Here is a 10,293-nt window from a genome sequence, read left to right on the forward strand (position 1 = left end):
TCCTTTACCGAGAACCAAGGGAAGAATGGTAATGCTTTGTGAATTATGCCCACATGTCTCAACTTTTTCCAGAAAGTCCTCAGATCTGCTTCTCCCAATAACTTAATCCATTAACCAGCAAACATTTCCTGAGTAACTATTATGTGCCAGACATTACTAGATACTTGGCTATGATAGAGCATACAAAATACAAAATATTTTAAAAATCAACCAAGCAGTTAAAACATACACAAAACCAAAAACTCATAATGATTTTTACCCATAAGAGTCAACATGTCAAGACAAATATTTGCTTGGTGGTCACCAATAGTTGGAACTCTGAACTACAAAATTCCATAATTTCACAATGTCACATTAACATGAACAAAAAGAGATTTCATATTTATTATATATTACATTAATTGTTGTCAAATTTATTGTGCCCTCTCTAGCCATTGTTATATCCCTTGCATTTATAGTACGTTTGTGTATAAACTCCTATTTAGTAACCAACATCTTGCCTCATTTCCACTACATAAATAATAATATGATTTCCCTCCTTTTGCACAGTATTTCCCAGTCACACTGCATCCTTAGCAAAAGTTTCATGGGAGATTCAAAGAGCATCATTCTTGGGGCACCTGGGTGGCTGAGTCGGTTGCCTCCAACTGTGGCTCAGGACAGGACCTCATGGTTCTTGAGTTTGAGCCCCGTGTGGGGCTCTGTGCTGACAGCTCAGATCCTGGAGCCTGCTTCGGATTCTGTGTCTCCCTCTCTCTCTGCCCCTCCCTCTGCACTCTGTCTCTCTCTCTAAAAAAAACATTAATTTTTTTTAAAGAAGAATATCATTATCATTCCCCTCATGTGTTTTATGTATATTGCTAACACAGATCTATTTGGGACATTCACTTTTTGCATACTCTCTTTCCCAACCTATGAAAATGAACAATTACTTGTTCATGAACAATATCTATATTTGATCATTAAATGATTATCAGAATCTATCACCCTGAATTATTTTTTAAATATATAATAGGACTCCTACAGTTTAAAGTTAACACCATACTCATAAAATATAGAAAAAGAAAAGTATAAAACAAAAGTAAATACACTTTTGGAAAGATCTGTTAGTCTTATTCTTTTTCTAACATTTCTGGATGCTTCTAGCTAAATTAAAATGATGAAAGGTTTAGAAAAACTCAGTTTTGTTTCAAAATAAAAGAATTTATTTTTCCATTATAAGGTTTCTAAGATAAGGCAGACCTGAGCTACAATAACTTTTCATTTCTCTTTGATGGTTAATCTTAGTTAGATATCTAAACAATAGCCCATGTTCTTCAGGGACATACACAGAACCCTGACTTCCAGAACAGAAGGGGGATTCCTTCTATATGTTCCAGAGATTTTATTTAAAGCATACAATTGATGTCTGAACAACTGTCTTCTTAAAATGTCAAGTCTGTCTAAACTGTCCATTTATTTTTTAAAATATGTTATTTTATTTTTTAATGTTTGTTTATTTTTGAGAGAGACAGAGACAGAGACAGAGAGTGAACAGGGAAGGGGCAGAGAGAGAGGGAGGCACAGAATATGAAGCAGGCTCCAGGCTCTGAGCTGTCAGCACAGAGCCCGACACAGGGCTCAAATCCATGAACAGTGAGATCATGACCTGAGCTGAAGTCCGATGCATAACCCACTGAGCCACCCAGATGCCCCTAAACTGTCCACTTAGAAGTGAACAGAACTTGTATAGTAATATCCCAACAGTCATTCCATGTTTTTTATTTACCATTTAAGGTGGAAAGTAGAGGCGGGTGTGGGTGGAGGGTGATGATGGAAAGGAGTAAACAGAAAACAAAAAGAACAATTATTCTCAGGTTTTCCTTACAGAAATCCCACATTGATTATGTGGAGATCAATGTAAAATATGTCACGAATCTTCATTATTTCAGTAGCGAACAACAGCCTCTTTGTAGCTGTTTAACCTGTCACTGCTGAGGGCAGGCTTTCTGCAAACTACCGTTGAATGTGGCAGAGTAAAATGAGCCACAGTAAAAAGAAGGGGACCACCACTCTCTTTGAAAACAAGACCTCTGTGCCCACCTTTGGAAATAAAATCACGGGGCACAACCAGTCCAAATGTTACAAAAGGATTGTTGCATTTCCCTTTGGCTGTTTAAGTTTTATGCACCAAGACGACAATGTTACTTAGGAAACCATTTCTTAACATCATCTCCAGAAAAGCTGCATTAACGTTCCAGTGGCATCTACTAGGATGGTCCCTAAAGGTAGTTTGCCGGAGATATAAAGATTGAAAAGCTGTTGTTTTTCCTCTGCTATCATGAGATTTGAGAGGCTTCATACTTTAGATAGGCAGGGATTTCTTCTGAAGATAGACTGCTTTCAAGTCATATGCATAAAATTGGTAACATGGATGATTCTGAATGTAAATGGTGAATGTGTATTTCTGATTCGTGGTAGCCCATCATTTCCTGAAATTGCAGTTGGAAACATTTCTGGTTTTGCTGATTTTTAAATGGCTAAGAATGAATGAAATTCAATTATCAAAAAAAAAAATAGTCGGTGAGTTTCAATTCTGCCTGTCCCGTTACTTTTTGAATTTGGAGTTCTGCCCAAACATTCTCAAGCTATTGTGTTGTCTAAATCAATTGTATTGGTAGGCTCACACAATTGTGAAATGGTTTCATGAATGCAGAATGAACCAAATGTCCCAGCTGAGTATTTACAGGCGGGAATTGGGGGGGGGGATGGGAGGTGAGAGGGGGGAGGGTTTGCAAAATTAAAGTCGGGTTACTGCTCATCTCTTGCCAAATTTTCTCCCTTCTGTTTGTTTGGTTTCCATTTAGATTCATGGATGGACCGAAGATGTATCACCTGTTGCCAGAGAGACAGATTCCTCCAACTCTCCCTTTACTCACATCATGCTTAAGCAAATGGATTGTAACAAGAACTTGGATAGACAGTTCTCTGTTACACTCACACATATTATTTTTAACCAGTAATGTGTAGGGTCATTTTATTTGAATAATTGATTATGGCTTGGTTGTACGTTTGCAATCTGGCCAATGGCACTTGCTTATGGCTTATTCAGAAATTGAGTAGTGATTCCAGTCTACAAAGGAAAAGGGCTATGGTATATATACTCAAACCATGCTATTTCTACTTACGAATTTATGTTTGGTGTTTGTATAATTAACTATGCCAACTCTTTATCAGAGAGCAATCTTTTCCTGGTTACATTCCATTCATCTCAGAGATGGGTAGAAGGATCCCAGAGGACCCAGGAGCCTGGAAGTCACAGACTTTGCCAAATGACAATCGTATCTGATTTTACATTCATTTTTATTTACTAATTTTTTACAGATTTTTAAAAGTAATCTCTACCCCCAATGTGGGGCTCGAACTCACAACCTTGAGACCAAGAGTCACAGGATCCACCGAATGAGCCGGCCAGATGTCCCACACATCTGATTCTTTAAAAGTCTCCTGCTGGGAGAGTGTCTGCATTATTCTGCCATTGGTAGAAATCATTTTTCTAGTGTTGAAATGAAGATGAACCAATTCCAAGTTTATACATTTTCTGTACCACAGCTTCCACGGGGAAAGAAGGTAGCTCTTTCCACAAAGACTTTTTTGTTCATTGGCATGATAAATGAGAATGTGTTAAATGAATTTCACATCAACTGCTACGGATACTGACCTTCTCCTTAACCACTCTATATGGCCTCCCCTAAGCCTTTTTCTGACTAGGTGCCACCCTTGGGCATGCCCTCAAGGTACCAAGTTTGCCAAGGTTCCTGCTAAGTCAGTTTATGCAGAATCCACCCCACCCCTGATATTTCCTTTTACTAATTTTCCATGCACTGACCCTACCCTGCTCCTTGGCTCTATATCCCCACCATTCCTTGTATTTAAAATACAGCCCAACCTCCCTTCCACACTGCAAAACCCCATTAGAGTGGTCCCTACACCTATGATGGCTGTTTTGAATAGGGGCTGCTTTACCATTTTAACAAGTGTTGGGAAGTGTTTTTTTTTTCTTTGATAATGCTTCTGCTTAACACATCTTTGCGTAATGCATGGAGGTATAAAACTCTGAAATTTGGCAGACTGATGGACATAAAATTACTTTAATTTTTTGATATAACATTTCTCATGAATTGCTTTCTAGAATATTTACAAAGGATACCAAACATTTTAAGAATGTAAAGTTTCTTCCAAACGATCTTGGAGAGGACAAAATGATGTATTTATTCAATGATTACTTGTTGATTAGTTATGCTAGGGGCTATGAATGCAACAATAAAAACCTAGCACATGGTCTCTGCCTTCAGAAGACCTGAAACATGGTCGTCTAGGTAGACATAACAGGTAATGATAAACTATGCTAAGGTATTGCTAGACAGATGCTCAGGGTTTAGTGAGAGTAGACAAAGGGACAGAACCCAACCCAGATTGAGGAATAGAAAGTAAGGAAAACATTTCTGGAAATAAAGCCAGAGCTGAGTCCTCAAGAAGAGAATGAGTAGGTGAAGGACAGACCAAAAACAGATGAGTTAGCATTCCAACAAAAGGAAATCTTGTGGAGGGTATTTATAATCTAGGTAGAAAAGTATATACCAGTGGCCCCTGGGTGGCTCAGTCGGTTACATGTCTGACTTCAGTTCAGGTCATGATCTCGTGGTTGACGAGTTCAAGCCCTGTGTGGGGCTCTGTGCTGACAGCTTGGAGCCTAGAGCCTGCTTCGGATTCTGTGTCTCCCTTTCTCTCTGCCCCTCCTCTGCTTGTACTCTCTGTCTCTCAAAAATAAATAAATGTTAAAAAAAAGAAAGTATATGCCATTGGGTAATGGAAAGGGAAATAGTGGCCAGATTACCCAGGTCCTGCTATGTCACATTAAGGGACATGGCTTTTAAATTTTAACCAATTATTTTATCTTTATATAACTTGGACAGTGACACAGATGCATACTTTAGGTAGATTTTCTAATGGTTATGTAGAAAGGTATGGAGTCCAATAATTTCCACACGTATACTTTAGTAGAAAAAAAATTGAGGATAAGAAGCTGGCTACGTGCACTAAAAGTGGAGATAAAGAACAAAGGATGGAGTTGAAATATATTTAGAATGTGGTATTGAAGAATCTAAGAATTGATTAAACATGGTGTTCAGAAAGGACAGGTTTCCAGAAGAGAAGAATGTTGGAGCTAGCGACCTCATCAAGATCACGAAGTGGGGTGTGGGGATCTCAGTCCCTCCTGAGGCTCTACTATCCTTTCTGCTAAAGGAAAATTGACTAAGACAATAGGATAATGCACATTTGATGAAGAATTACTGTTTCTCAATATTGAAAGTCTAGTAGGTCCGCTGATCCCTTTGATGTAGGAGCTGGTAGTTAATGGACAGGAGCCAACCCAGGAAAGGTTTTAGTAAGCCCAAGCCAAATTCAGTTAATCTCTTCAGTCTTCATGGCATTACTGAAAGGAGTCTAGAGATAATCAGCTAAGCCTTTGATGCATAGAGACAGTGATGTGGCCAACATTACACATCCTGAAGCATGGAGAGCATCCCCCACATTTCTACGATGAGTCAGGTCATCTGCTCTTTCCATCTTGACATCATGGCACCTGTTACAACTCCACGGCGCCCCAAATTTTGACCACATATTTACATCTTTCACAAAGTATGATGTAATCATTTATCTCTTAACATTTTACTCTTTTACATCTTTTCTCATGGAAAAACAATCCTTGCTGTTTCCTTCATGAGGTTAATACCGTTCAGTCTTCAAGTTTCTCTAAATGCTTTATCACATCACATGTGACCATAGTCAACTCTGAGTCATGGCTCTGGCTTCATAGAAGGGTTTCTGGAGTAATCTACTTCTCTATGAAACGACCGTGTAATCAGTTTTTAATAACAGCTACTTTACAGGTGACATGTATATTTACATTTAGGAAAAATTGTAAAAATCTATCATTTGAAATATGTGAAAAATTAGTTTTATGATTTAGATGTATTGACTCAGCACATTTTACTTACTTATATGAACATGATATATTGATTTGATTTTTTTTTTACCAAGTAAATATTTTATCAAGCACCTTGGGAGTCATTCAGTCTGCTTGATTGGGTACTCTGAATTACGTCCAGGGCGGGCAAAGGTATAAAACCCTATACAAAGACTAACATGGAGAACTGATCATATGCTTTTGCATTTTTTAAGACTTAATTTTTTAGAATGATTTCAGGTTCCCAGCAACGTTGACAGGAAGGTACAGTCTTGTATACTCCCAGCCACTCACATGCACAACCATCTCCACTATCAACACCTCCCACCATTTGTTATGACTGATGAACTCACAGTGATACAGCATTATCAGTCAGAGTCCATCGTTTATATTGTGATCACCGTTGGTGTTGTACATTAGAATATGGACTTGGATTAATGAATAATGACATGTATCCATCATTATGGTACGACATGGAGTACTGTCACTACCCCCAAAATGCTTTTGTATTTTATTTATTAAATCTCCTTAAAATACAGTTAACAAACATTTAAAAAAAACTCAACAGAGACATGCAATTTGAGAGTAGATAACAGCAAGAAAAATAGTAATATGGAAAGGAGATGGTAGATTAATGACTGATTCAGTAGATCTTAAAAAGCCAATGGCATTGGGGAAGGCTGGGAAGCCACTGTATTTTTGTCAAAGAACCACCAATTCGCTGGAAGTCGGAAAGAAGGTAGGGCTGTAAACAGGGTTTTTGAAAGTTTGAAAAGCAGTTAGCCAGCCCTCCCTTCCCTTAGCTCATCACGCCAGTTTCTGTCATCTGTTTCAGCAGAAGACCTGGTAATTATTTTATGGGCAAAGCAAACCCTAGGATTCCCGGACGTTAATGTTGCAGACCTCACTGAGGGTAGTACATTCATTTTGACAGTAGAGGATTTAAGTAAATGATTTACATAAAATATTGAGACTCACAAACATCTCCTTCTGATCCAATTCTCATATTTTCAAATTATTAGTTTAAGCAGAGTGGAGCCTTTGATTCACATCAACGTGGTGCGAAATTGTGAAGGGGCAAACAACAAAATAAAAAGTCTCAACATTTATATTCTTTAATAACTCGATATGTAAGGCAGTTTTCATTGGGTACAACTCAATATAACAATCTCTAGATGTTTTTAGGATTGCACTCAATTATTTTACAAGTACTCAAATGAGATAACTTCTTTTGCAACTGTTAGAATTTCCAAAGAGTCAAAGAACCTCTTGGGTTTTGAAGGAGTTCTAAGTGATCTCAGTGAGTACCTGTAAATAACCTTAGTGGGTGTCTACGGAATGCCTCGGGTAATCAAGTGTGAAGAAATCTTGAGTGTTGTCTAGAATTCTTTTAGCTTGATGGCAATTCCTCACCAAAGCTGTGTTTGTAAAGCTTCTGGACAGGGACAGCCAGTGACAGTACCCACTTTTCTGGTTTTTTTTTCGGATGTGGATGGAGTAATGAGGATCATTACTCTCGTATCTAATCGGCGATCAACAAGGAGAATGTGGTGGTGACATTGCACACAGTTGCCTTTGTGAGGTGAAAATAGCTCCATGTTTGAGAAGCAAAGTCATAGAAAGAATGGATCCCTTAGTTTTTAAAGATCAATTCTAATATGAACCTTATTCATTAGAGCAAACTACTAACTTATGAGGATACTCAATTTGGAGGGTTTGACCTCAAAACAGTGGAGCATCACATGATGGTCCAGTCTAACCCCACATTTGCAATAGAAACACTTTTTTTTTCCTCCAGAAAATGTACTTGGGACAAAAGGTAAAGGTAGAAATGATGTATGTCGTTAGAAAGCATCACTATGGAAACCTGTATTGATGAACCTCACTTTTCACCGGTGATTAGGAGGGAATTCCCGCATCTAATCTCCGTCCTATTTCTATTACAGTGAGAGATCTCAAATTCTGTCTCGTATGTATAGAAATAGGCTGTAAAGATAATTACCTTAGTATTGGAAACCAGCACTGGAACATACTTGATTGAATACCAGTGTGTGTGTGCATGTGTGCCTGCGTGCGTGTGTGTGTGCGTGTGTGTGGTGGGGATTTGTTTGTTTTAAAATTAGCTGCAAAAATGCTCCATCTGTCCATTTTCAAGTAGTGCTCTGGCAGAGTGTGTATTCCAAAGATGGCCAGCACCGCAATGCCCACCCTGCATGCCCTCCTACAGTGTAATATGCCCACCCCTCTGCCTTTTGCATCTGGACAGGTCCTGGGACCCATAGAGAAGGATGGGAGTGGCCCTCTGCCAAAGCCAGGGATAGTTCTCTACAGAATTGGACATTTCTTCCTATTCCTGCCTCAGACTTACTCTTCATTTGTTTTCTCCTAAACTCAGCCATCATGCTTTAAGGAGCCCCAGATGAGTTCTTAGCTGATAGGGCAGCTCCGACCGACATCAGTGTAAGTGAGCCACCTTGCACATCCAGCCTTGTCCAGTCATCAGATGGACCCAGTCCCAGCCACTTGTGACCACAGCTGCATGATCGACTGTCAGCATGAACCACCTCGCTCATGCCCGCTTACCCACAGAAGCATGAAAGATGATCGTTTGTTGCCTTAACACATTAATTTTGGCACCATTTGTAACATACGACCACTGAGAAGGCCATCTGACATTTTTGAAACATCATCCTAAATCTGGATAGGCCCCCACATTCCAAGTTGTATCTTTTCAAGGCGGAGCCCAAAACATATATTTCTTAGTTCAAAAGTAAACTCACTTCCTGACACTCCTAAAATGGAGCCCAACAATCTGTTTTTTTGTTTGTTTTTTAACCAGCCCGTGAGGTGACTTTGATGCATGCTTAATTTTAACAAGCCCATTTTATGGATTCCTTTCTCATGCCCTCTTTAAATAAAAAAAATAAAATGTGCGAGTCCAATATGGCTTATTCTAGGAGAATCTACGCTGAATGAAGCATAGTGGTGTTACTTCACTTGGGTCCTCACAAACTCAATAATCATGGTTCCTCATAGGTCACTGACAATATTTCAGCGACCTAATTTGCAAATTTCTAACTCCCTATCATATAAATTAACTGGATTAAGTGTACTCTTAGGAATTCTCCACCTGTCTGGGGTTTCTCCTTCTCTACAACAGTTAATCTACCACTTTTGGTTCAGAGTATGTCAATCCCAGAGTACATCTTGGAAGCTGCTTTTATAATCTTTGTGAATTTATGAGCTCTCCTTTTATACTTAAGAGTCTATAAATATTTCTACTTCATAACAGAGCCTGTTTCGTCATGTTACAACTAATCATGATTTTTTCCCCTGTTAAGTGTATTTCCTTTTCCTTGTGGGCAGAGGAATCAAAGTCACATGGTCTCCCTGCATAGTCTTTAAATGTTCCCTGCCCTTGTCACAGCTCAGCATTTCATGAGCTCAGCTTTGCCACTCTCAAGCTATGTGATTTTCCAAATCTCAGTTATCATATGCAGAATCTAAAAACCAAACAAAAGAAAGGACAAAAAAAAGTAGAATCAGATATCTATCTATCTATCCATCTATCTATCTGAGGGCTTGAGCAAAATGGGTGAAGGGGAGAGGAAGGTACAGGCTTCCAGTTATGGGATGCATAAGTCGTGGTGATGAAAGGCACAGCATAGGGAATATGGTCAATGATGTTGTAATAGTGTTTTATGGTGCAGATGGTAGGTATACTCGTGGTGAGCACAGCATAACATACAGAAATGCTGAGTCACTGTGCTGTGTACCTGAAACTAATGAAACACTGGGTGTCAACTGTAGTCAAAAAAATTAAAAATCAATTATACATAAATTGGTCTTTGTGGCCTTCATACAAGGATCTTGTATGTTCACAAATGTGTCCAAAAAACGTGTGCAAATTAGAGCTCTACATAAAACACAGTGATTCAATCAGACTCTAAAATGGAGATGTGATCAATAAAAATCTAACACATAGATTATTTAATCAATATGACTAGATAATTTACTGCTGGCAAAAAGTCCCTGTGAATTTGAAACAGTATTCAGTATACTCTATGTAGATATTTTAAGTACTCTACCTGGGAGCACAGTAATTAAAAAAAAATCTGAATTCAGAGAAAACTCTAGCAATGAAGATTTTTAGGCAATATGATTTTTAAGATTTTAGGTAGTGGTTGGTGGGTGAGGTCCTTTTGATCAAGTATGTCTCTTATCCCAGAAAGATACAACGACTAGAGTTAGTAAAATCATGAGCATCATTAGTGTTATTAACA

The sequence above is a fragment of the Felis catus genome, chromosome B1 (assembly GCF_018350175.1).
Source record: "Felis catus isolate Fca126 chromosome B1, F.catus_Fca126_mat1.0, whole genome shotgun sequence".
Classification (NCBI taxonomy): Eukaryota; Metazoa; Chordata; class Mammalia; order Carnivora; family Felidae; genus Felis; species Felis catus.